We start from the raw sequence: 24,794 nt of genomic DNA, 5'->3' as shown, positions 1-24,794 counted from the left end.
CTTCCCTGATTTCCTCCATACCCACAACAATAACGGTCTCCTTCCTCTGTGTTCCCAGGCCACTGACCTCCTTATCAGACTCGTAATCCCAGTCCGCCCTGTGTTAGGAGAGTCTAACGTTCCCCTATCACCCCTGAATACTCCCTGAAAGCAGGGACAATGTCTTATCATATTTTAGAGGTATTTGCAAGTCTACTGTGTTGTTTTTTTTTAATTAAAAATGTTTAATGTTGACATAACTGCAGGTGTCCCCCTTTTCTTGCCCTTTGCCCATCTCCATCCATTCCTGCTTTCCCCACCCTTGGCCTAAAAAAAAAAAAAGTCCTACAGAAGGGTGCTGAAAGTCCATTTTATAGATGAGAAAGCTGAGGCTTAGAGAAGTAAAGGACCAAAGAATGGAGTCGTTGCCCCCAGGACTCTGGTGGGGAGACAGAACACATGCTCTTAGAGAAATCACAGTCTGATGGAGGAGGGATATGCCCTGTCTTAGGGAGCCCCAAATCCAATGAGGGAGATATAGCTTTATCCTGGGAGTATCCCATAGGATGAGGGGTATGAAGCTCTGCCCAGTGGGAGTCCTCCAGGATTGGGGAGACAGAGCCCTTGCCTTGGGAGCCCCATTCTGTTGGTAAGGGCACAGCCCCTATCCTTCCAGAGCTTCCAGTTGGCTCAGACACCCAGAGAGAGGAGAGAAAAAAGACTAGTGCCTGGACCATTTTTCCAACACAGAGCTTTACTGCCTAGATTGGGGAGAAGATGCAGGGGACAGAGCAGGTTCACGGGGAGCCCCTTCTCAAGCCACTCTCAAAACCCAGCCTCGATGCACTGAGCTCCTGGCCCCAAGCATGGTGGGCGGGCTATTTAACACTGTAAAAACCACACTTTACTGCGGCCATTAAGCCCATAACTGCAACCCATCCATCCTCACCCTGGCCCTGCGACACCAAGCACTGACGGTGCAATTAGGTGGCAGAGAGGGGGGCTATAAATAGCTAGACGCAGCCATGCCTCTGCCAGGCCCAATGGAAGAGCCCCTCCTGCACTCTTGCATCCCAGGCTCCAAGGAGTGGAGTGATCCTTGGCCTCCGGACCTCCTGCCTTCACAGATTCCCCTCAGAGGCTGGGTCCCTGAGCAGCAAACAGCCTTTTGCCTGTTAGGAAACTGTAAAGCTCTTTGAATAGCTCTACCCCATTGGAATTTTTGTGCCAGAAAGTTCTGGGGTGCCTCTTCTGTGCTTCCTTAATTCCAACTTCTAAAAGCTATCGATCGCACTACATCCTGGATGGGATGGGCCTGCGCCCCGCCAGACCACAAGCTTGCCCAGAGCTGGAACCATGTCTTCTGAGCACATCCGTTGTGTCTACTGAGCCTCGCACTCCAAGCTGGAGGATGTATGTTCTAGGCCATGATGAAGTGCATTCTCTGACACCTTGGGCAAGCTACATCTCTCTCTAGACCCAGGTATCCGTCCACCATATGAGGGGAGTAGACCACCATAAAGGTCGCAAACTGGAGGCCCACTGGCCCCACAGATGTGTATTGTATGGCTCGTAAGAGCAGGGGATTTTTAATTCAATTATTTGTTGATTTTATACAACTGGAAATTTCATCTATAAATACAAATTTCTAGTATCTCTTTGAAAATTAGAATATGGGACAGCTCTGGGCCCACATCCCTCCATGGCAGCAACCATGTGGTACTGTGTTACCACTGTTCATTTAGTCGTATGTGCACCCTCCAGTTTTCCTCAGTCTTCACCTCTCCCTAGTGTGTTTCTCAGTTTTCTAACACCTGACTCACTTTGCTCATTTCTGTCCCCTTCCAGTGGGCTTTAGGTTTCTCTTTCATAACCGGGACAGAGCCCCCCTGTGTCCTATGATTCTGGAGTCTGCAAATGGATGAGTAAAGAGATGGAAGGAGATGATTAGTTCATGGCTCCAAGCCCCTCTCTCTGTCTGTTTTTTGTTTGTTTATTTGTTTGCTTGTTAACCCTCACCTGAAGATATTTTTTCCATTAATTGTTTAGAGAGAGTGGAAGGGTGGGTAGAGACAAAGAGAGAGAGAAACATCCATGGGAGAGAGACACATTGATTGGTTGCCTCCTGCACATGCCCGGACCAGGGCCAGGGATCAAGCCTGCAACCGAGATAGGTGCCCTTGACCGGGAATGGAACCCAAGACCCTTCAGTCCGCGGGCCGATGCTCTAACCACTGAGCCAAACAAGCTAGGGCTAAGCCCCTCACTTTCTTTATGAGAAAAATCACTAGGTTCTTATTTTTCTGCCTTCCTACAGCAGAAATATCTTTCCTGCTCCTAGCTCCCTCAGATGATGATGAAGGGAGGTACGTTTATAAAATATTCAGAATGGACAACTGTCAGGGACACTGAAGTGTCACATTACACAAAGGTCAGGGGAAGAGTGACTTGGACGGTTTATAGGGAGAGGGGCCACTGCCCACCTACTCTGAAGCCACAACCACTCAAAGCTTCCCTCTCACCACACCCACGGTTTCGCCGGTGCCTTTGCCGGAGTTCGCCGTCAGCACCTCGGACAATCCCACCGTCGCCCTCCCCTTCCTCCCTCTCCTTCCCGACCTCACTGCTGTCAGCCAGGCCCGACCACTCCCGGTGCCAGCGGCCTCCCCTGCCTCCTCCTCGGCAGTGACCCCTCATTCCTTGTGCTGTCGCCATGACAGGCCTTGTGCACGTTCCTCACCCTAGACGAGCTCTTCCCCACCTCAGGGCACTCTGGTTCCATCCCCTGGAAGTTTTATCTCAGCTTCAGCATCACCTTCTCAGGGAGAGCCGTCCCAAACATACAGTCCAAATGATATCTCCATATAACGCCATCTGTACAGTCACCCCTCTCCTTCGCAGCACTGATCGTGGTTGTAATGATATAGATATGTGTGATTATCAATTAATGTCTCCTTCCCCGTTAGAATAGGGGCTCCAGGAGGCACGGTCACAAATAAATCCCTGAGTCCCTTCTGTCTGCAGGGACTATGCTAAAAATACAGCCCCTTTCCTAGAGTAGCCCGTGACTTTGTTGGCTAGTTAAACACTAGTTTACCTGGAGTTAATAGCAATTCCATTCTCCTCTCCCATTAGAAAAAAAGTTGAGTTAAGACTCTGAAGCATAAACTCGTTCCATGACTGGGTGGCAGAGCCAGGCCCCCTGCTTCCCAGTCCAGCTCCCCTTCCCTCTGTGGTTCGGTCATTTCCATTCTGCCTGCCTATTAAGGACCACACACATAACCACCTCCATCAGGCCTGCTTGGGCGTCTCTATTGGGCACTTAACCCCCCAGGGTTTCTGTTGGCACCGGCTCTGCCCCGTTGCAGCTTTCCCAGTGATGGCTGGCTGGCCTCCTCGCAGCTCTGAGTGTGGACAAGCAGGGAGATTTAATGTTGCTGCTTCAGTCTTGTCTCCGCAAAGCAAACCCTTCCCTGCTGGGAAACTCATCATCACCAAGCATCAGGCTCAAGCTGCGCTACACTTAGCTGTTTGCAAATGGTGTGGGGAGTGGGTATGTGACAGACTCGAGGCCCGGGGAGGGGGCCTGAGACGCCTGGAGAAGACGCAACCATAGGGGACTGCTGGGAGGCAGGCGAGGTATGTGGAGGCATATGAGGGAGGCTGGCTGACTGCGAGCAACACACCAAGGACACAGGCCAGCCCTGCCCACAGTCACACCCCTAAACTGACCGGCTTCTAATCACAGGCATAGACTTTGGTCAGCAGGGGCTTCGGCACAGCTCCTGTGGTATATCCAGGCGGCCTCAGTCTTCTGTGACTGAGCTGATTGTGCCATCAGCTGGGAGTCCCGGCAATTCACCTAACTAACCTCTATGGGCCTCACGTTACTCACTCACCTCGAAAACTGTAACCTTGTAAACGTGATCACTCATATCCACACCCCACGAGGGGTTCACACTTCACAGGACACGTGACGAATATGCTCTCCTCCCTGGAACAAGACCCTAGCCTTGCTCGCTCCCTACTCTGACTTACCCAACGGTGTGGCTCGCCCACCATGACTGGCCCATGACTACCAGGGAGGCCATCAAGAAGGCAAAAATGGGGTGGGCGGGTCGTGGCTGTGCCGGCGCCCCAGGCCCTCACCCATCCTGCGCCCCCTCCAGCCCACACCTCCCCTCCTCATTCGTTTCAGAAGCCAACGGCCCTGATCTGCCGGCCGAGTCATTTATTCCGTTCTGAGCATCTTCTGCTCCCCCCTCTCCTCCTCCTTGCTGCCATCTCCACCTTCGTCCGCTTGCCTCCACCCTGTGAACGTGAAGACAAAATGCCCACAGAAGAAATGAAAAGAATGGAGGGAAACGCAAAGAAGGGAAGAGGGGGGCAAGACCCCACCACCGTCTTCGCCTCCCTAATCGAATGACTCTCCTGCCTGACTCTCCTTGTCGGCTCCCATGTCCCTTCGTTACCTCTGACGACCCTTAAAATCCTCTCCCCCATCTCATCAAATCCCTCGCCGTTTGTTCTCTAAGCCGCAGATTACTTTTTCATAAAATTCAATTTCTTTGCCATTCTCATTCCTTACGCACTTAATGTGGCTGGGGGGGGAGGGGAGCAGAGGAGGACAGGAGGGGGGTGTTCTGCGCAGCACTTAGCCCGCCCAGTCGCCGAGGCCCCTCGCCGAGGTGTATTAGAGTCTGATATGAGCAGATAATGAACTTCTGTCCCACACTGGGAGCTGGCGCTGGCAGGCTCGGGGACTGCAGCCTCGTGTCCGAGGGTGGCAACACTCGCAATTGTCTTCAGAAATTCTTCTCCTGCTGGGCAGACTCACTGGAAGAGCCATTTTTTCAACAAATATTTACCGAGAGCCTTTAATAGACTAGGCCACTCTATTGGGTGCCAGGAGCGTAGCCATAATAAGAGAAGGGTCCCTCACCCGGATTTGTTGGTCAGGGCAGAATTTGGGAGGAAGTGACATGGGGGAAATCTGAATAGGAATTATACAGGCTCAAAGGAGAAAATGAGTGGTTAAGTTCCTCTTTAAACAGCGTCTGAAACAAGGTCCCTGGGGCAGGCAATTTACTCCAGACGATCTCAGGAAACCAGAGCAAGGGAATAGCAGGGGGGTGAGGGGGAGACGGAAAGGAAGGCGAGCCAGTAGCGGGCAGATTGTTGAGCTAGTTGCTTCTACAGAAAACTCGGGACCCTCTGAGCATGCAGAACGGACCTCAGAATTACCCTCTAGAAGGAAGGAGGCTGGGGCGGGCGCCTCCGACTCCTGTCCCCATTGTTCGAGGGTGGCCCCCAGAGGTGTTCATTTCCCTGCGCCTCCACTCTGCACATATGCAGACCGAGCAGGCCTCTCGGGCATCAGGGGAGCCCTGAGTCAGAAAAGCAGCGAGGTAAGATGCCGGTGGTGTGCCCAGAGCTGTCCACTCATTTGCCCTGAAATCGGGTCAACTGAGAGAATGAAGGCTGCATGGGGCTCAGAGAGTGTCTGCTACAGTCCACCCCTTGTGGCACTCAGATCTGCTCGGGACCCAAAACAGGTGCCCTTTTGTCACTGACGTTGTAAGATGTAGCCGGCATCAATCTCTAAAATAAAAACTTCTTCAGGCAGGAACAGTGCTTTAGGGCACAGCACCGGCCTTCCTGAGGCTACGGCTGATCTTCGTAATCTGCGTTCTTTGTCACTCCCACCGTATTTCCTTCACCCGGGTCAGTGCTCCAGCTGGCCGGGGCTGCTTGCTCCCTGAGGGGTGTAAGCCCTTGGTTGCCTTGCCCCCCTCGGGCTGCGGTTGCTGCCACCGCCTGTTCATTACGACCGGCAGGCGTGGAAACATCAAAAGATGTCCCAGGGAATCCCTGAGCTTCGTCAAAAGTCTTCTTTGCCCTCATTAGGTAGCAGCAACCCTGGATCTTTGTAAAAACCGTGGGCCATTACCCTCACCTGCTCTTTCCCTGCTCTTCTGCTGACATGAAGACCCCACGGCGGCCAGGCACACTCGCAGCAGAGCCCTAGGGCATCTGCTGGTAGCAACGTTCCCCACAGGAACCCGACCGTTTACTGCACCGGAGCCTAGGCTCGTGGCAACAGAAACACACATTCTCCGTGACGGTTACAAGAAATGACAACGAGCGGCCCCAATCCTGCTCCCACCCCATGTTTCCCAGACGCGCGTGCTCCAGCTATTGGGGACACAGCACCGTACGTTAGCCGTTGATTCCATCATATACCGCATCCTGGAGGGCAGCGCGGCAACCCCACAAAGCTTTTGTCCCAAACCGGCCCCTTCTCTGAGCCTTGAAGAGGCTATTCCAGTGTTAAATCAGACCAGCTGCCTCCAGACAGTGTGTTATATAGTAGAACAGTGAATTACACGGCTCATGACCATGTTGACCGCCTTCACCATGAAATGAGTCCCTTGGTCCGAGATGATGTTTTTGTGGGATCCCGTGCTGATAAATCAGGCGAGCTTCAGTCCCTCCGATAGCAGTACCAGCCAAGGCTCTGCTAACAAGAGCAGCAAATCAATTCAGCGAGGGTAAGGGCCAAGCGGGTGTGCGAAAGGGCAGCAGGGAGACGGCCACCCCGCATCCTTTAGATGCTGGAGGGTAGCGCTAATCTCTGCAGTTCTACCTGGACAGCTTTTGACTGTCTATCTTGTCTAGAAGGCGGGGTGGGGTGGCTCAGGAGGCCCCATTTGGCTCTTCTTAGCATAAAAACCCTCCCCGCACAGGTGCAGGCACCGATGTGAGGGTTCTGTCAACGTCTGAGCGTGTCCATCCCAGTGATGCGCACGATGGTAGAGAAATGACCGCAAGGCGAGTCTTTGGACCTGTTATATGTGCTGTAAAGGGAACATGGGCTTCTACATATCCCCAGTGTAACTGGGGAACTTTGATGGCATTGCAGGTCCCCTAGCATCAGTGAAAGTTCAGACCCTGTATCCAATAGCCCTCCAAAGGGCTGGGCATTCCTCTTTCTCCAGTGAATGGTCACGGTTGCCTTGGGAAAGGGTTAAGGGAGTGGTTATTGTATACGCTGTGGTGGACTGCAGGCTCTTCCTCAGAAGTCCCAGTCTTCCCATCAGTTGATGAGCTCTGGGCCTGAGAACCGGCTCAGGTTTGGATGATATTAGCCATTAGATAACCAGGTTTTTATTTTTCCTGGTCATACAGGCCATGGAATACCCTAGTTGACCGCCTATCTATCAAATCCCCAGGAACACTGTCGTGTGTTATCCATCACCACAGCTCCCTGTGTGTTGAGGTGGACCACTGCTAGTCCAAACTATCTCATCCCTGTTGACACAGGCAACTCAGTCCCATGGCTGCATCCTTCCTGTCAGCTCTGTCTACAAAGGACAGCCACCACTGAGCTGCTTGATGACGCTAGAGCCTCCCTCACCAGTCATTGCTTATCAGTTTAATGGTGAGTGTCCTGTTGGTACTCCCAGGGTATGTACATTTGGGTTTCCTGGTTTCATGTAATAAATCCATTCTAATATGCCCATTTCTCTGAGCCTCCTGACATCTTCCTCAGTGCTTTGCTAAGGCCATTCTGACATCTTCGAGGAGCATTTCAGAACTGGCTCCAGGAGTCCCTGACAGACATTAAATCCTGAGTCATGGGAGAGTGTCCTCATGTTAATAAATCTCCTGCTTCCAGCCAATATTCCACCCATCTCTGAGTCCAACCTCTCAAATTCCACTTCCATACAGATTCCCCAGTTCCCACTATCATATATTAACAGATCCTCCTGCAAAGCTCACAGTCAATAAGCTATTTCTTCCCATGCAGGGACGCTACTTCTTCCCTTGAACTAGGCTAAGACCTGACTCTAGTTATGAACCTAGGTGAGAGGTTTGGGGCAGATCTTGAAAGCATCATCTTGCAAGGCAGTGAAGTTTCTTGTCCAAGCAAGAAGATGCTGATCTACTCTAACAAAGGGGAGAGGTCTGCTGTTGCCAGTCATGGGGATTTAGGGGAGCCTGGGAGTTCAGTGTTCTCAGGTGCATCACCAAGTGTCCCCATCTCATTCTCGGAGTCCCATTCCTTCTGTATCAGGGACCTGACTTGAGCTTAGGAGACCTGTCAAGACTGCACATTTAGTGTCCTTTACAGTTCTGCCTCCCTTATCAGCAATGCCAGGGCCTGGGTTTCAGCATTGTCTGTCCTCTAACTGTACCTCACTCAATCCACTAAGTGAGAGTCTCATTAACTGAGATGCTTCAGTATATCAGACATTATCACACCCCTACTGGCACCTGCAATGGAGTCCCTATTGCCATCTGACTGCTAAAGGATGTTCCAGAAACCCACGAGAAGGATGGACTATCCAGGGCTGCTTCTAGTGTCAACTTTCATAGTTGGGATTCCCCTAGAAACAGGACCTGAGACAAGGTCTTAGGTATAGGTAATTTTGGAGAGATAATCCCAGGAAACCAGAATAAGGGGGTAAAGATAGTGAGACAAGGAAGGGAAACAACCAGTAAAGGTAAATGGTTGAGCTGGTTACAGTGTAGATAACTGTCCCTCCAGAGACCCGCCAACGAGCCATGTGGAATATGCATTAGAATTGTTCTACGGGATGGAGAGTTGGGGGCGCTTGTTCGCTGACTCCCATTGGTGTCCCCAAGGCCATAAACCACCCTGCCTCCCAGGCTGTGCCTGTTCGTAGGCTCAGTGATTTCCATGGCTTTGCAGAAAGCCCAGCATCAGAGAAACAGGAAGACAATGCAGCCATGTCTGAGGCGGGGCAACAGTGCACTGCCTGCAAGTGTCCCCGATAGCTGCTCAGCAGTCAGCCGGGCTCACAGGGCGAGACCTGAAACCAACAAACGGAAAAAAGCATCTGCAACAGAGAACGTCCAGGACAGCAGGAACCACACATGCAAAAGCCCAAAGGTGGGAGAGAAGAAAGTTAAAGCACAAAGGGTCTGGGGAAGGGCTTGAGGCAGAAGAGGTAGAATCTGATCACAAAGAATCTTGTAGACCACGCTAAGATTTTGAATTTCTCCCTAAGAGAATTTGAAATCCATTGAAGAGCTTTAAGCAAGGGAGTGAAATGATGATAAATTTGTTGGGGAGCTTTGTAGTAGAAGCCACTAATTGTTCCCCAGTACCACCAGTCACCTTCTTCCTTAGTGCCCCAGGTCTGTCGATGGACACATGACTCCAGCCCAAGTCTCTCTTGCATCTAGGTGTGGCCACATGACTCAGTTTTGGCCACTGGGAGTACATAAGCAGAAGTGGTGGGTGCACTATCCAAGAAGTGTCCTTAAAGGAATATCTTCCTCCCTGCTGGACTGGCCATCCTGGTCCATGAGGCAACCAGATAAAAATGGCAGAGTATTCAAATAAGAGGGCTACTGTGCCTGACAGTGCCATGGAGCTGAGCCACCAAGCTAGCCCTGGACAGTTTGCCTGCAGACTTTTCCATTTTTTGGTCTCTGTTACACTCTAGCCTAATTTGAACTGATACAGGGCTCTAGAGTAAATGCAAACACATCAACTAGAGAGTTATGGCAAGAATCCAAGCAAAGGATGATGGTAGCTTGGACTGGGGTGGTGGCAGTAAAGATGGAAGTGGCTGTATTGGAGGAATATTTTGGAAGTTAAATCTATGGCTTGGTGTTTTGGGGGAGTGTATGTGGAGTGAGAGAGGAACAATTGAGGTGATAATCAGATTCTAAGCATGAGCAAAGGGACAGTGGTGGGACCCAGACTGGTCATGGAGATTAGGTGAGCAGATACTCTGTTCCTTTGTTCCTAAGCAGGGACCAAGGTGCTGATACCAGGCCCCCAATGGCACTTGTTCCCATGAAGGAGACCTTGAGCCAGTTTCCAAAACGAGCTCAAGACTCACCTTCTTAGTAAACCTCCTTGGGTTATTCCTGAATCCCCACCCCCAATACCATTCAACTTGTAACTTGCTCTTGACATGCCCAACATCTGTTTTCAGTGTTTCATATGAAGCTCAGAAAATTTCACTGAGCACAAACTCTATGCTCTGGGTGCCATGGGAAGACGGCTTGGTTGGGAGCAGAGTGAACACTGTGTAAGACACTAAGGATAGAACTACAGAAATGAAATTGTCTCCACTCTCAGGTAGCTCACAGCAAAGAAGATAGCTTAGCAAACGAACATTGTCAATTCCAGGGGAATCCATCCAAGTATATTGTGTTCAGGGTCCATCACTTCCCCCAAAGAAAGTGGTTGTCCCTGCTTGAAGGATTCGAGAAATCATCACAGATGAGGGGCATTTAGACCAGGTTTGGAAGCTAAGATGAGGACAGGCTTTCCTGGCAAGGGTACTTGCTTATACAAAGACATTTGAGAATGAATCAGTGTTCTAATTTCAGAGAATTGTCAGCAGTTGAGTATTATTGGAGTATAAAATTTTCCTGGTTTTTCCAAGCCAGTGTGGCTCAGCAGTTGAGCATCAACCTATGATCCAGGAGATCTCGGTTTGATCCCTGGTCAGGGCACATGCCCGGGTTGCGGGCCCAATCCCCAGTAGGGGGAGGCAGAACGCAGACGATCAATGACTCTCTCATCATTGATGTTTCTATCTCTTTCCCCCTCCTTTCCTCTCTCTGAAATCAATAAAGAATTTTTTTTAAAAAATTCATGGTTTTTGGAGGAAGGAGGAATTGGAAATAAAATGCAGTCAGAGCCCATGTCAGAGAGAACATTGTGAGCCTAAGTGGTCTGGGCTGTAGGAATGGGCAACAAAGAGGGTGGAGATGAAGAATTTTAAGCAGGAGAGCACTGAAATATATAGCAAAATAGTCATCATAATTACAATAATTGCTAACATTACTTCCTATGTGCCCAGATCAGTGCTAAGCATTTTACCACGTACTCTCCGCCCCGTAAGGTGAGTATTAGCATCCCCATTTTTACAGACAAGAAAACTGACACCCCGCAGACTGTGGAACTAGCCCAAGGTCACACAGCTAACAAGTGGTGGAGCCAGGATCCTAGCCAGAGAGGCACGCCTCCAGAGCCCATGCCGTTAACCAAGATGCTAATGTTAACATCCCCTCTCACTGCTTATGTAATGAGATGTGTAATGAGATACATTACTTTGCAATTATACTTTAAGTCATTATCGTATGGAGGTGGGGCGGAGGAAGAGGTGGGGCGTTTTATACAAAAGAAGATTTCAATAAGGGTCTGACCAAGGGAGAAACTGAGGCATGAACATGGACTCCTAGATAGCTAAAACTAAAATGCACTTTAGAGACAATCTGATCCAGTTCTCTCAGATTCCTTAGGAATGAAATTAAGACTCAGAGAAGGGGGTGACAGGGATGGATGGTGACAGGATCTGACTGACATCTTTCTCATCTATCAGGCAGGCCGAGCAGTAACCCCGTGGTCTGTTCCTCACCACACTACATAGCACTAGCTTTCTGGAGGTCCTGGCAAATTGTACTCACACCCTGGAAGGAAAAGGACAGCTTTGTTCTTTTTAAACAGCAGAGGCCCCGGAAACAAAGCCAGAATCGGCCTTAGGAACTTGATGTGAGCACTGCCAAGTTGGAGCCAGCGGGGTGTCTGTTCAAGGAAAAGCAACACTTTCCCCAAAGCCATCATTATGGGGAGGACTTCGGCGGCAAAAAGAGAAAAGGTCTCGACAGGTCAAATAAAGAGCTCCAGCCCAAGCCCCAAACCCCTGAGTGGGAACAAGTGAGCCTGCCCTGTGCAGAGCTACCTTCTCCGTGACCAAGGTCAAAGCCAAGCAGACAGGGCACAGGCTCTACAGGGGAAAGGGAACTGGAGTTTGGGGTCCTTGCCCTGGAGAAGCTCACTGTCCAGTCGGAGAGCTAATCCACTCCTGCACGGAGGATTCAAAGGCAGCTTATGTAATAGCACAGACTTCCTGAGGGCATCAAAGTAAGGAACATACAGTTGTGGGATTAATTAGGGGAAGATTCTTAGATAAAGTTGGGCTCTGATTTGGATTTGGTGGAGGGGAGCTGGGAGGGCATTCTTGGTAAGGGGAGCAGCCAGAGCAAAAGCAGGGAGCCATAGATGTTTGTTGGGGGGGGGGGGGGACAGTGAACAGACTGACTCATCATATTTAATAATATCTTAGAACTTGAAAGACCCTTTAATCTTTTTTTCAGATCAGCAAATTGAGGCTCAGAAAGGACCAAACCTAGTTTCAATGTGTCAAGGAAGGAGAAAGAATCCCCAGACTCGGTGCTCTTTCTGGGTATTTCCATCATTCTGAGTGTCTTGAATGTTGGCAAATGCTTACCTTTGGAGACATTAGTGTCAGGGAAAGGTCTATTTCCCTTCACAGACTGGGGGGCCTCTCAGGACAGGGTCTACTAGATCCAGTTAAACAGATATTTAGGTAACCCCCCACCCAACATGTGCCAGATTCTTTCCTTAACAAAGACTGAGATCTGTTCCCGGCATGAGGAGTTGCCAATCAAAAGGAGGAGACACGGCATCCGACCCACAAGGTCATCAGCTGATCTCGAGGCCATCTCTCCTGATCCTAACAACCATCTGAAGGAAATACCTAGAAATGGATGTGCCCAGACAGGGCAGTCAGTGTCTGGCCTCTCTCCCCCCAGGCCTCTCTCCCTCCAGCAGGCAGAGCTAAATGGAAACCCCAGCTCTATCATGTGTGAGATGTGTGGCTCTAGCCAGTACCATGGCCTCAGTTTCTTAAACCATAAAGCAGAACCAGCAAAGGGGTTTAGTGAGACTCCTGTGATGTGACAGATGAAGCCATAGTGTTGGCTGCTAACACTAAGTTGTCAGGAGGCAAAGCCTTGACTTGTACCACGTGCCCATTCCCTTGATTTCAACACTCCCATCATGGCCCATTTCCAGCTACCAACGTGACCTCCCTGAGAATGGAGCTGGGAAAAGATGTGCCAATTGGCTTCAGGAGTTTGAGCTGCTTTCAGGACATATTAGATGCTCAGGAAATGGTGAGCTCTTGTTACTACCTGGTCAGGCTACACTTGGCCCATTTTTTTTCTCTTTTCTTTCTTTTTTTAATGTCTAAGTGTAACACTTAAGAGGGGCATGGACAAGCTGGAATGTGTTTGAAGAAGGGCGACCTAAGGGTGGTGTGGTAGGGACTGCCACATTCACCAAACCATTTCCCATTTCCTCTTGGACATGTGACCAGACTACACTGCCCAGCCTCCCTTGAGGTTAGGGGCAGCTGTGTGACTGAGCTCTGGCCAACGGATTGTGGGCAGTAGAGATGGGTATCACTTCCAGGCACGACCCACTCATTGGCTCAGTGGAGAGGCCGCGAAGGTCCTGCAGGATTGGCAGAGCCCAAGAAAGAAGGAACCTGGGATGTGGAATCACTGCGCTGAAGGCCACCTGCTGAATGCCTGCACTGGACTGGGACCGTTAGTTACATAAGTGAGAAGTCAACCTCTGTTACGTGAGTGAAGCCACTGGGATCTGGGCATGGTGTGTTACAGCAGTTGGCCTGGGCCAACGACCACAGATGGACTGGCAACCCCATCATGGGAGAGACAGCTGAGGAACTGTTGCATGGAAGAGGTCAAGTGGAGACATACATTATCCTCAAAGACTTCACGCACCGTCGTGAGGCAGAGCTGTCCTGCGTGACCCCAGAAAGTCGTTGTAGCACCGACAGGAGGAAAGTTACAGGGATATAGATCACCAGTCAACAGACAGGAAAAAGTGGACAAAAGGGAGACCTTAGGGGGTAGCCTGCTCCCATCCCTGCGAGCGTGCAAATGGTTGGGAACGCTGCAGAAACTACCGAGCCTCAGCCAGGAGCTTGATGTCAGCTTTGCATTTCGATGCTCCCTTCTTCAAGACCGTACATTCTGTGACCGCGGGCACTGCCTCCTCCATCAGTCCAGGATCGCCCCAAGGCCAGGCTTCACTCTCCCAGAAGATAGAAAACCCTCGGAGCATGAATCTTTATCTCCCTTCAGACTCCATTGTAGCTCCTCCAGGCCTCAGCACCCAGCAAGGCCCCCATAGTCAAATGTGGGGCCGAGACTCGGGGTTTGGGGAAGACCTGGTTACCAGGGAAAACTGGATTTGAGTCCCTAAATACATAAACACGCCCGAGGGGAGAGCTAAGGTGGGCGCAAGAGACTGATCTGAAAATCAATTCGAGCTGGAGGAGAGGAGCGCTGGTTGCTCCGAAGTGTCAGCAAGGCAGTGCTCTTCATTTCTCTGAGCTTTGCCAAGGAGCACAGCTCGGCAGTGACTTCAATAGTGTGCTCTCGTGAGAGACCCGCTGGCTCGGCTCTCCAGAGGCTTTTTGACAAGAGCGTCTGGACTGTGTTCTACATTAGCAGACATATGCGTGCACATGCACACAGACACACACGCACACACACACGCACACCCTGCCACCTCTGCTCTGGCATCCAGAGAGAGGCCTGCTATCTGCAAATATTTCCCAGAGCCAAGCTCTCCAAAGTTGCACCCTGAGATTTCCAGGCTATCAGGAGGCTGGGCCTGAGGGAGTGCCAGGGAAACAGAGAAAAGGGGCTCTGGGGCATTCTCCTGTAACAACCATTAAGACATATTAAACCCTGATGTCTCCTTGTCCTGCTCACGCCCGGCCTTACCTCCGCCTGGGCCTCCCATCACCACATGCGGCACATTAGGGCCAAATTGAATTAGAATAATTAACTTTTGGTCACACTTTTAATTTGGTGCCGGAAATAAGAGTGCTAATGGAGATTAAACAAGGCTCTGACTCCAGAGACCAGCCTGGAAGCTGCACAGGGAGGCCCGGCTCTGGTGGGGAGGGGAACAATCAGCCAGAGGAAAGACGCTGGGGCACATGCATGTAGTCTGTGAACTGCACACTTGTCCATGTGTGTTTACACATGTATTAGTGCTTGAGTACATGTCTATGTACACTTATTGCATAAGGGAGCATGCCCGGGTCCTATAGGGAAACATGTACTTGTGTATGTGTGTACAGGAGTGTCTGAAGGTTTGCACACACAAGTATCTTTTGTATGTGTGTGAGCATGTGTGTGCCTGGGTGTACGCACATTACTTTACATCCTAGGCAGGCAAAGCTGCCTGGCTTTTACGGAATCCTACCTGCTCTGGCTGGAAAGGACCTTCGTAAATGTCTCCAAATCCACCTACTACTTGAGGTTCTTCTACCACATTAGCTTACACTTCCCGGCCGACAGGGCACTCGCCACCACTGCAGGTGGCCTGTGGAGCACTGATGCTTAGGAAGTACTTCCTGCCTTCGACATTCACCCACAGTCCTAGATCTGCCTCCGGGGGTCACGCAAAACCAGGCCAATCCCTTTCCTCCATGGCATCTCCTGAAGAAGTAATGGTTTCCTTCCAAGTGTTCTTTCCCCTGGGTCACACCTCCCTAGGTCCTCCTACAGGACTTCACATGACCTAACATCTGCACATGGAACAGGACACTCAGTCATGCATCAAAGCAGGAGGGAGACGGCTGGGACAGCGCTAATGCCAGAGGGCCCTGAGGGTCATCTGCTCCAGCCGAGATCAGACTCCACATGCATCAGAGCCATCTGGGGGAGTTTATCAACATACAGAGCTCTGGCCCTGGCAGGCAGCTCAGTTGGTTAGAGCATCATCCCGATACACCAACGTTGCAGGTTTGATCCCCGGTCAGGGCACACACAAGAATCAACCAAGAAAGCACAGATAAGTGGAGCAACAAATCGATCGATCTCTCTCTTTTCCTCTCTCTTTAAAATCAATCCATAAGTAAATAATTTAAAATACAGGGTCCAGGCTCTTACCCAGGAGCTTTGATGCTGACGGTCTACAGAGGGCACTATCCTCTACATTTTTAACAAGCTCTCACACAGGCACCCATGAGCCCTCATTTGAGATTATTGACATCACCCAACCCTTCATCGTATAGACAGGGAGACTGAGGCCCAGAGACAGGGAGAGACCCTCAGAGTTAGTTAGACCCAAGCCAGAACCGGCTCTGCCTCTTAGCCCTGGTGCTCATTCCTACCATCACCCCTGAGATGAATAAACACGGTGTCCTTTCCAGCCCGTTTTCCCCAAGGCAGTCTATCCCCATCACCACCACTAACAGAGGAATCCAGTCCAGGGGAGAAGCACCCTTCTTCAAAGCAGATGCTTCCATATGTTCCCACACTTAGCCCTCACCAGGGGTCAGTAACAAAGAGACGGGGACCAGCCAGCCTCATGTCTGCTAAGTGAAGTGTTTCTAGCCCCGGAGAAGCTGAGACTCATAGAGGCTACCGCTGCATTGGAGGGACATTCCCATCAGGGAGAAACGATGGGGGCCAAGGCCTCACTGAGGATGCCCAGGCAGGGAAATGATCCAGGCGAGGGGAGGCCAGCCTGGAATTCCCCAGCATGAAAGGACATCAGACATGCAGGGCCTGGTGGCAGCCAGAGGCTCCGCCTCCCAGGGAATCCAGGGTTACCTTCCAGAGGATCTGGCCATATCTATCTGCCACACTCACTCGCCACAGTCCACCCAGGGGCCTGAGGTCATCTGGTAAAACCTAGCCCCACACACACACGGACCAGAGAGGACAGTGAGGACCTAAGGCCACACAGCTTTTCAGGGCAGTGAGTCTCCTTGCTCCCAGCCTGTGTCCCTTCCACTCTTGTGCCCTGCTAGGAGGAGCCAGCACCAGCTGGAATTAGCTCACGTGGCTGGATTAGTAATAAGCACAATCTTAGAGCAGAGCTTCTCCCAACAAAGTGGAAGCAAAACCCAACTACTTGAGGCCAGACCAGAAGAGGCTGCCTCTCAACAACATCCACCTTCCACGTTGGCACCCTGCTCTGCTCCCCGAGACACCCTCACTTCCTAGGATTAAGTGAGAGAAGGCAGGTGTCTTCTTGCATACAAGAAAGCAAAAAAGAAGAAAGGGAGTTTCACTGCTTTCGAGCTGGCTCCCTGATTCCATTTGTCCTAAGGTCTTGTTTTTCTTAAGCCATGGAACCAGGGTCACATTCTATTGCCAAGGCTGTTTGAAGGTGAGACGCCCCCGGAGGAGAGGTGGGACATCCCTGACTGCTTTGAAGTCACTCACTATCACCATCACCCTCCCCCTTGGCCAGCCACACCCCAGTAACACTCAGCCTCTTCCCTCTGGATGCGGAGGAAAGCTGGGAGCTGCAGGCGCCCTTGGAAGAGTGAATGCAGAGGTAAAAGGAACAGGAAAAACCCAGGCCCCTTGCCACTGCATTGGAGGGACCTCGAGGACAGACCCTAGGCTGGGCCGGTCCTTCCATTTCTTCAGCTGCTGAGAAGAGCGTGAGTGAGGAAGGCCAAGAGGGGTCCTTGGTGCTGGGCCCTACGTATGGGAAAGCGCTGCAGCTTGATGGGAGGGGTCCGGCTGGGAGATGGGTGTTAGCGTTTCTGTCCAAGTTCATGCCCCACTGTGAGCTTGGGCACAAACATCTCACTTTCTCAGGGCCCAGCTTCCCGTGATTTCTCCCCCTACCCTCTGGTGAATGCAGAGGAAGAAGACAAGGAGGGGACGGGAGGATCAAGGACATCTTACTGTCGTACAGTCGGGGGACAAGGTCCAGGCACTGCCCACAGGTCACTGCACATGTGACCCTGGCCAAGTCCACTTGTCCTTGGACCAAGTCTCCCAAAGCTGTAGCATTGGTCTGTTCCTGACCTTCTGTGCCCTTGATGCCTCACATCCTACTTCTCCCTCCATGGGCATCTCTCCCTCTCTCTTCCTATCTTTGCCCCAGGGTGAGCATTAAGGAAAACCCCCTAGTGCTATATAAGGCACGTGATCAGAGGCTGACCTCATCCAGGGACCAGGGGATGTAACCTGCATCTGAGACCTGAGAGGTGAGCAGGGTTTGCCTACGAAAGATGATGGGAGAGGACTGTCCCGGGTAGAGGAGCCAGCTGTGCAAGGCTCCAAGTAGGGGAGAGCTTGACTCACTCCTTCAAACTAAAGAGAGCCTCCTCAAAAGAGAGGACTGCAGGGAATGAGGATACTTCGGGGCTTCCTAGATGTGGGGATGAGGGAGGGGGTGTCCAGGTGAGGCATCGGGCTCAGGGCCACTACTGGGCTTTGGGGGCAGGCAGACTGTGTGGGTCCCACAGCCCCCACCTCCCTGCTTCAGCTCAGTCAAGCTTCTTAACCACTGTAAGCCTCAGGGGCCTTGTCTGGAAAAAGGGAAAAATACCTCATAAGCTGGTGTGATGATTTAAATTAAATTGTATCGGTATGAACAGTGCTCAGCACCTAATATATACTTAACAAAATTGCTTTTCTGGCCCTCCCTCCTATGTCTAAGCCAGGAGCTCGTGTTGCAAGCTCAGCCCTGTCTTCCCTCTGGGATGTAGAGTGTGGAGGTAGAAGTCACCCGTCCCCGTGACGCTCCCACTGTCTACAACGTACAACATGCTTTGGGAGCAGGAACTGTGCCTTTTCATCTTGTGCCCTCGCGGAACCTTCCTAACGCTGAGAAATGTGTCTCCCTGCTTCGGACTCACCCCCTTCACACCAGGTTCGACCCAGCCACCAGAGTGATCCTGTTAAAGTCGACGTCCGTCCAGGGCACTGCTCTGCTCAAAACCCTCCAGTGACTGGGTCTCACTCAGGGTAAAAGCCAAAGTCAGAACAATGGCCGACCAGGCCCTTCCTGCTCTGGTCCCCCTTGTCCCTCTGCCCTATCACCTACCGCTCTCACCTCCGTCCTTTCTGCTCAAGCCCCACTGGCCTCCTCGCTATGCCTCACCCCTGCCAGGCTTGCTCCCGCCTCAGGGCCTTTGCACATGCCCAGACATTCACGGGCCCCTCCCCTCTGTCGGACTTTACTCAGATGCCATCTGCTAGGTAAGGCCTTCCCCGCTATCATGGATGAATTGCACACCACACCCCAGTCCCCGTCTGGGCTTTACTTTTTCCTCCATAACGTGCACCATCGTTACTAACGTTTGGGTTTTTTGTTTGTTTGTATGTCTTTGTCACCCCCTCTAAAATGTAAAATCCTTGAGGGCAGGGAGGTTTTTGGAGGGAGGAGGGGTACTGGTTTTGTTCACGGCTGTATTCCTCGGTACTTACAACAGCTGCCTCTCTCTGTATGCCCCCACCGTCCACTGTGTCTTGTCTCTGTGAGGATTTATGTAACACTGACAGCAGTGACAGTCGCCAACTTGAAAGGCTGCTCACAGGGATAAGAATTTAATGCTACCCCAGCCTCCAGGAAACTGAGGAGCAATACCCCTGAGGGCTCCTTTGCTCAGGGAAGCCGGGGCCTTCTCCCTTCTCTCCTGAAAAAGAGAGAGGCATCTCTTTACACAGAGCCCTCACGCCCCGACTGCATTCAGGCACCTTTGCTTGCCTCTCCTGGCTCCCAGGGAGTAAGAGTCACAGTTGGGGTCCACTTCTAACACAGTGGAGACGGCACTGGACCCAGAGTCAGGAGACCTGGGTCTTGCCCCACTTGGTGGAAGCCTTGCACAAATCTTGGCCCCACTCGGAGCCCGTTTTCCCATCTGGAAAATACTCTCAGAACCTGAGAATCATGGGGCATCCAGCTGTAGGGGAATCAAGTGGCTCTAGATTATACCACATCCTGATGACAGGCTGGGCTATGGTCACAGCTTTAAAAGAGGAGGCATTGGCCCTGGCCAGGTGACTCAGTTGGTTGTAGTGTCATCCTGTACATCAAAAGGTGTCAGGTTCAATTCCCGGTCAGGGCACATACCTAGGTTGCTAGTTCAATCCCTGTTTGGGCACGTGTGAGAGGCAACTGATCAATGTTTCTGACATCAATGTTCTCTCTCTCTCTCTCTCTCTCCCCCTCTCCTCTTTCTTCTTCTCTCTAAAATCAAATTTTTTTAAAATTTTTTTTTAAAGAGGAAGCATCGGGGCTAAGCAAAGAGAGTGACTAAATGACTAGGGGGTGGAAAGTGGGCTCCTTGCATAGGGGCAACAGGGGAAGCCGTCTTCCTCCACCCACCCTGTGGCTGGAGCCTGGGAAACCACCATGACTACATAATTTTTCTATGCACGTGACCCATGCCAATCCTCACCCAGCTGGTCAGGTTTGGCATGGGCATGAGCTCACCTGATCCTTTCTCAGGCAGCAGAAGGTGAGGGTCGAGAGCATGGACACCTGGTTCCAAGAGTTGGTGGGGAGAGAGGGAAAAGGCAGGCAGGAGAAAGAAAGAAACACTTATTGAGCATCTGGTCTATGACTTGCTCAGTACAAAGTGCCAAAACTGAACCTTGCTCAGAGAGGTTAAATAACTTGGCTGAAGTTGCCCAGTTCATAAATGACCACGTGGGAGTTGAAACGTACATGTGCCTGACTCCCAAGGCCTGTGTCTTTTCTGCAGACATAGGGACTTTTAAAGGAGGGCAGAAGAACCTCAACAAAGGAGAGGAAACTTGCAGACACGTTTTCCCTACCAAACATTTCCCCAGCAGTCATCATTATCTGTGAAAAAAAGTTAGAGGAGTTAGGTTTGCTTGGTCTGCAAAAGAGAATCTGGGAAGTATTTTGAGGGAGAAGCTCAATTTCTATTTTCAGGTACTTGAAGGGCTTATATCAGGGAGGCAAAAGATTTGTCTCTATCTCCACAAAATAGAGACCATGGACCCAGGCTGCAACAAGAGGGACTTGGAGCAGACTGGAGGAAGAACTTCCTACTCATCAGAGAAAACTGGTACAGGCTTGAACTCACCTTGTAAGTTATTTAAGGGAAGGAAGGGCTCCCTCCCCAAGTGCACTGGACACGGGAAAATCCTTGTGCCAAATGACTTGAGGGTGGCTCCTACAAGTCTTAAGGAGTAATAGGTGTCGGTAAACACACCACCACACATTCACACACACACATACTTCCTGGAGGCTTGAACACACATGTTCCCTCCTGATGAGACTCTGCGGTCCACCCACAGCTAGACTCACCTGCCCCCACCCTCAGCTCCCTCTGTGTGGCAACAGGACCGCAAGGAGATGGGCCCTCGGGTGGGCTGATGGCAACAGTGCCCCCGCAGACAGGCAGGAAGCCAGAGCAGACATCACTATCTCCTCATCGCTCCAGGCAGCCACCTCCGAGCCCTCTCCCTTTCAGAAAGCCAAGTCAGGAAATTAACAGGGAGCTGAGATGCTTCCAGACACCTGCCCAGAAATTCAAACCTAAAACAGGTGGAGGCAGGTTCAGGACAGCAGAGGATGTGATGGGAAGGGGCTCCCTGCAGAGGACAGTGGGCGCATGCAGGAGGTATGCACCAGACCTTTTTAAGGGGGTGGAGGGATCATGTCAATGATAGCCAACCTGGGCTGCTGGGGAATGAGAGCAGGAGGAACACAGCCAGCTTGTTCTGAGGGAGCCTGCTCTGCCCCACAGCAGGAGGCCTCAGAGCAGGGGAGCCCTGGCTGCAACTTGGTGATTTGTTCTGCAGCTGCCTCCACCTACAATCCCCTAGACAGAGAAAACAGAAATGATGATGAGGCTTCTCCTTAGGATCAGGAGCTGAAAAGAGCCTGCACTAATACTGATGCAAGCACAGGTTTAATAGCTGGGCAAGCCTGGGTTTAAGCCTACACTTTGTCACAAGTTCTGTGACCTTGTGTCTCAGTTGCCTCATTAATGAAAGGGTGTTAACAGCAACCTGCATTAATCAAGGTAGGCCAACTGTTCTAACAAATAATCCCAAAAATCTCAGTGGTTTAAACACACATTTCCTATCTCCAATCCAATGCTTTGGGGGCAAGGAGAACTGTGCTCCATACAGTCATTCAAGGACCCAGGCCCTTCTTTTTAGGCTGTGGAACCCTCTAGACCAGGGCTTCTCAATCTCAGCACTATTGACATTTAGCTGGATGGCTCTTTGTTGTGGGGACTGTGCTATGCATTGTGAAATGTTTAGCAACATCCCTGGCCTTTACCCATAGACACAAGCAACATTCCACAAAGTTCTGACAATCAAAAATGTCTCTAGGTATTGCCAAATGTGCCCAAGGTGGGAGGAATAAAATTGCCCTTGAGAACCACTGCTTCACCCTTCCACAGTCAACCAACAGAGGAAATAAAGAGTACATGGAACCTCACAAAAGAGGTTTGAGGACCCAGCCTGGAAGTGGCAGGGCCATCCCATTGGCCAGATCAAGGTCACATGGCCCCACTGCAGGGCAGTCTGGGAATTGTAGTCCACTGAGTGTCCAAGCACAAAAGGAAACAGGGTCCGGGGAGCACAGAGTCTTGCCTCTGCCACACCACCTACTAAGGTTGTGGGGATGATTTGATGAGCTGAGGGTTTTATGTAAATCAAATGCATGGTATATGGTGTATGCTCTCAACAAACATTAATGACTAATATTTTCAGAGGGTTTGAATGAGCTCCACACCATGATCTGCACTTAGCACATTATCTCATTGGATCCCCATTTGCTGATGAGAAAACTGAGAAATTGAGGGGTTGTGTCACTTGCACGTAGTCCTAAAGATAGGAGGGAGCTGGGCCAAGATTTAAACTAGGGCAATCAAGTTTAAAGAGGGCAATCAAGTCAGCCCTCTCATCCAATTTTCTCACAGCCAACATCACACCGCGGTGTAACTGACTACTTAGGTACCGGTCTCCAACTTCAGACTGAGCTTCTGGAGGCAGAGATGTGTTTCATTCCTGTTCCTATCCCAGCACCAGCTCAGTTCCTGGCCCAGAGTTGATGCTGAGGACGGGTCTGCTGAGCTGAGCTGACCTGACCTGAACGCCACAGGGAAGCCCTGCAGTGGAGTGGGCGGGGGTTGGCCATGGAGCTGAGCCTGTGTGTGCTGTGGTTTCCCCACAGAGCTCCTCCAGCGCTGCCCAGATGACCACCAGGCCCTCATCCCACCCAGTCCTCTGAGTCATTATCTGTCTAAATTGATGATTTTCTGCCCTGTCTGCTCCCTGTGTCCGGGTGGCCCAGCTGACAGCTTTATTAAAAACGGTGGCAGTTGGCGCCTCTCAGTCCAGCAGATCCCACAGGCATGTGTCATCACTGACCTCACACCCTTTGGCCATCTCCCCACCCTCACCACCCACAACACATGGAACAGCCCAGCTTAGAGTCGAGCGTTTGAATCTTCACCAGTTATGGCCATGGACCCCTCCCATCCTGAGTCTAGGGGTAAAGGCAACCTCTTAAGTCTGAGGCCCCCAACCAGACGGATCTATCCCCCGTGGATTCCCCACAGGGAAGAAGGAAACTAGGACCAGCAGGCAGTGGGGAAGCTGAGTGCAGACCCCGGTTTCGTGCTAGGCAACGCTGGCCCTGGGGAAGTCACCCCCACTTCTGGATCTGCCTTCTAGCTCCATGAGCAGAATCTCAGAATGATTCCTTAGCAGTAGCTCTTTCAGAGGCTGCTCTAGCCTCCCAGGGGGGCTGCTTTTTACAGAAGGGGACTTCTCCCACAGCCCCACTGATCTCCCCTGGTGACATCAGGCAAGCCACTCAACTTCACCTTCTTCATAGGCTCAAATAAGTGTCTGGACACCCTTCAGCTGAGAGATAAGACAGGCACACAGCCAGCGAGAACTCAGCTGGTGAAAAGATGAAATAATAATAAAACAGCTAATGTTTCTTAACATTTTTCTATATCCCAAACGCTCTTCTATATGCTTGATCTACATAAATTTATTTATTCAACTCAACAACTCTAGTAGGAAGTCACTGTTGTTATTCCCATTTTGCAGGTGAGGAAACTGAGGCACAGAGGGATCAAATAACTTGGCCAAGGTCTCCAACACAGGTAGCAAGTGGAGGAGGCAGGAGCCAAATCCAGGCAGATCCAGAGTCCTAACCACTTAACCGCCTCACACCAATGTGAAGTGCATGGCACAGCTGTGGCACCCAGAGTAGGTGGCCAAGGACCCTTAGCCCCTTCCCATAGAGGATGGAAAGAGGCTGGGACACACAGAGCCCAGGGGCCACAGGAGGGCCCTCCAACCCTCCTCCATAGCAGTGGGGGCAGAGCTTCCCCACCTGCTGTGGTTTAGCTGAGCCCCCACCCCGTGAGGGTGAGGAAGGTGACAAGGCCATCTCTAGCCTGCCCTGTCCTTTTGTCCTTTCACTTGCATGAGGAAGGGATCCAAGAGTTATTTACTGCGGAGATTTCATCGAGATGTGCTCACCCTTACTGTACATCCTTTAAAGGTGAAATAAAAATATCTAAAGGGGGAAAAAAAAAGCTTTTTATTAGACATCATAAAAGCCATTGGTAGACGTTCCCCCTGGAAGGGAAAAAACAGCATAAAATTCCGCAGTGACATTGTTCTGGAAGAAGCCTCGCAGCCTGCCTGAGTCTAGAGGGAGTAACTAGCGGTGGGGCTGCTAACAAGGGCCCCGCTTCGGGCTCCACCAGCGGGGGCGCTGCTGCATCCCCAGAGCCTACAACAGGGTAGCGCAGAGTGGGAGCTTAACGAAGGTTCATTAAATTCAAGTGAATCAAAGAATGAGCACAGAAACGGAGCCCTCCCCAGATCTGGCCTGACTGTCCCAGCGGAGGGCAGGCCACGGACAGGAGTGTCACAGCGCCCAGCACTGAACCTCTGCCTTTGAGACTGACTTCCTGGCTAATCACCTGACAGGTGGCACTCTCTCCCCGTCCACATTTTGTCACTTGTGTTCTTCCACCTGCCTGCCTCCATTTGCTTGTCCAGTATCAACTCCTTATGCCCCCAATTTCCAGCCTTGACCTCTAAGAGGCCTCCTCCTGCTCTCACCGGGTCAGTGTTCCCTCTGTGCTCCTCCAGACCCTCTGCACCTGTGTTTTTGTTTCCCCCAAGAGAAAGTGTGTTCCTCAGAGCAG

Source organism: Miniopterus schreibersii (genome assembly GCF_964146895.1).
Source record: "Miniopterus schreibersii genome assembly, chromosome: 16".
NCBI classification, from domain to species: Eukaryota; Metazoa; Chordata; class Mammalia; order Chiroptera; family Miniopteridae; genus Miniopterus; species Miniopterus schreibersii.
Note: the sequence above shows the minus strand (reverse complement) of the source record.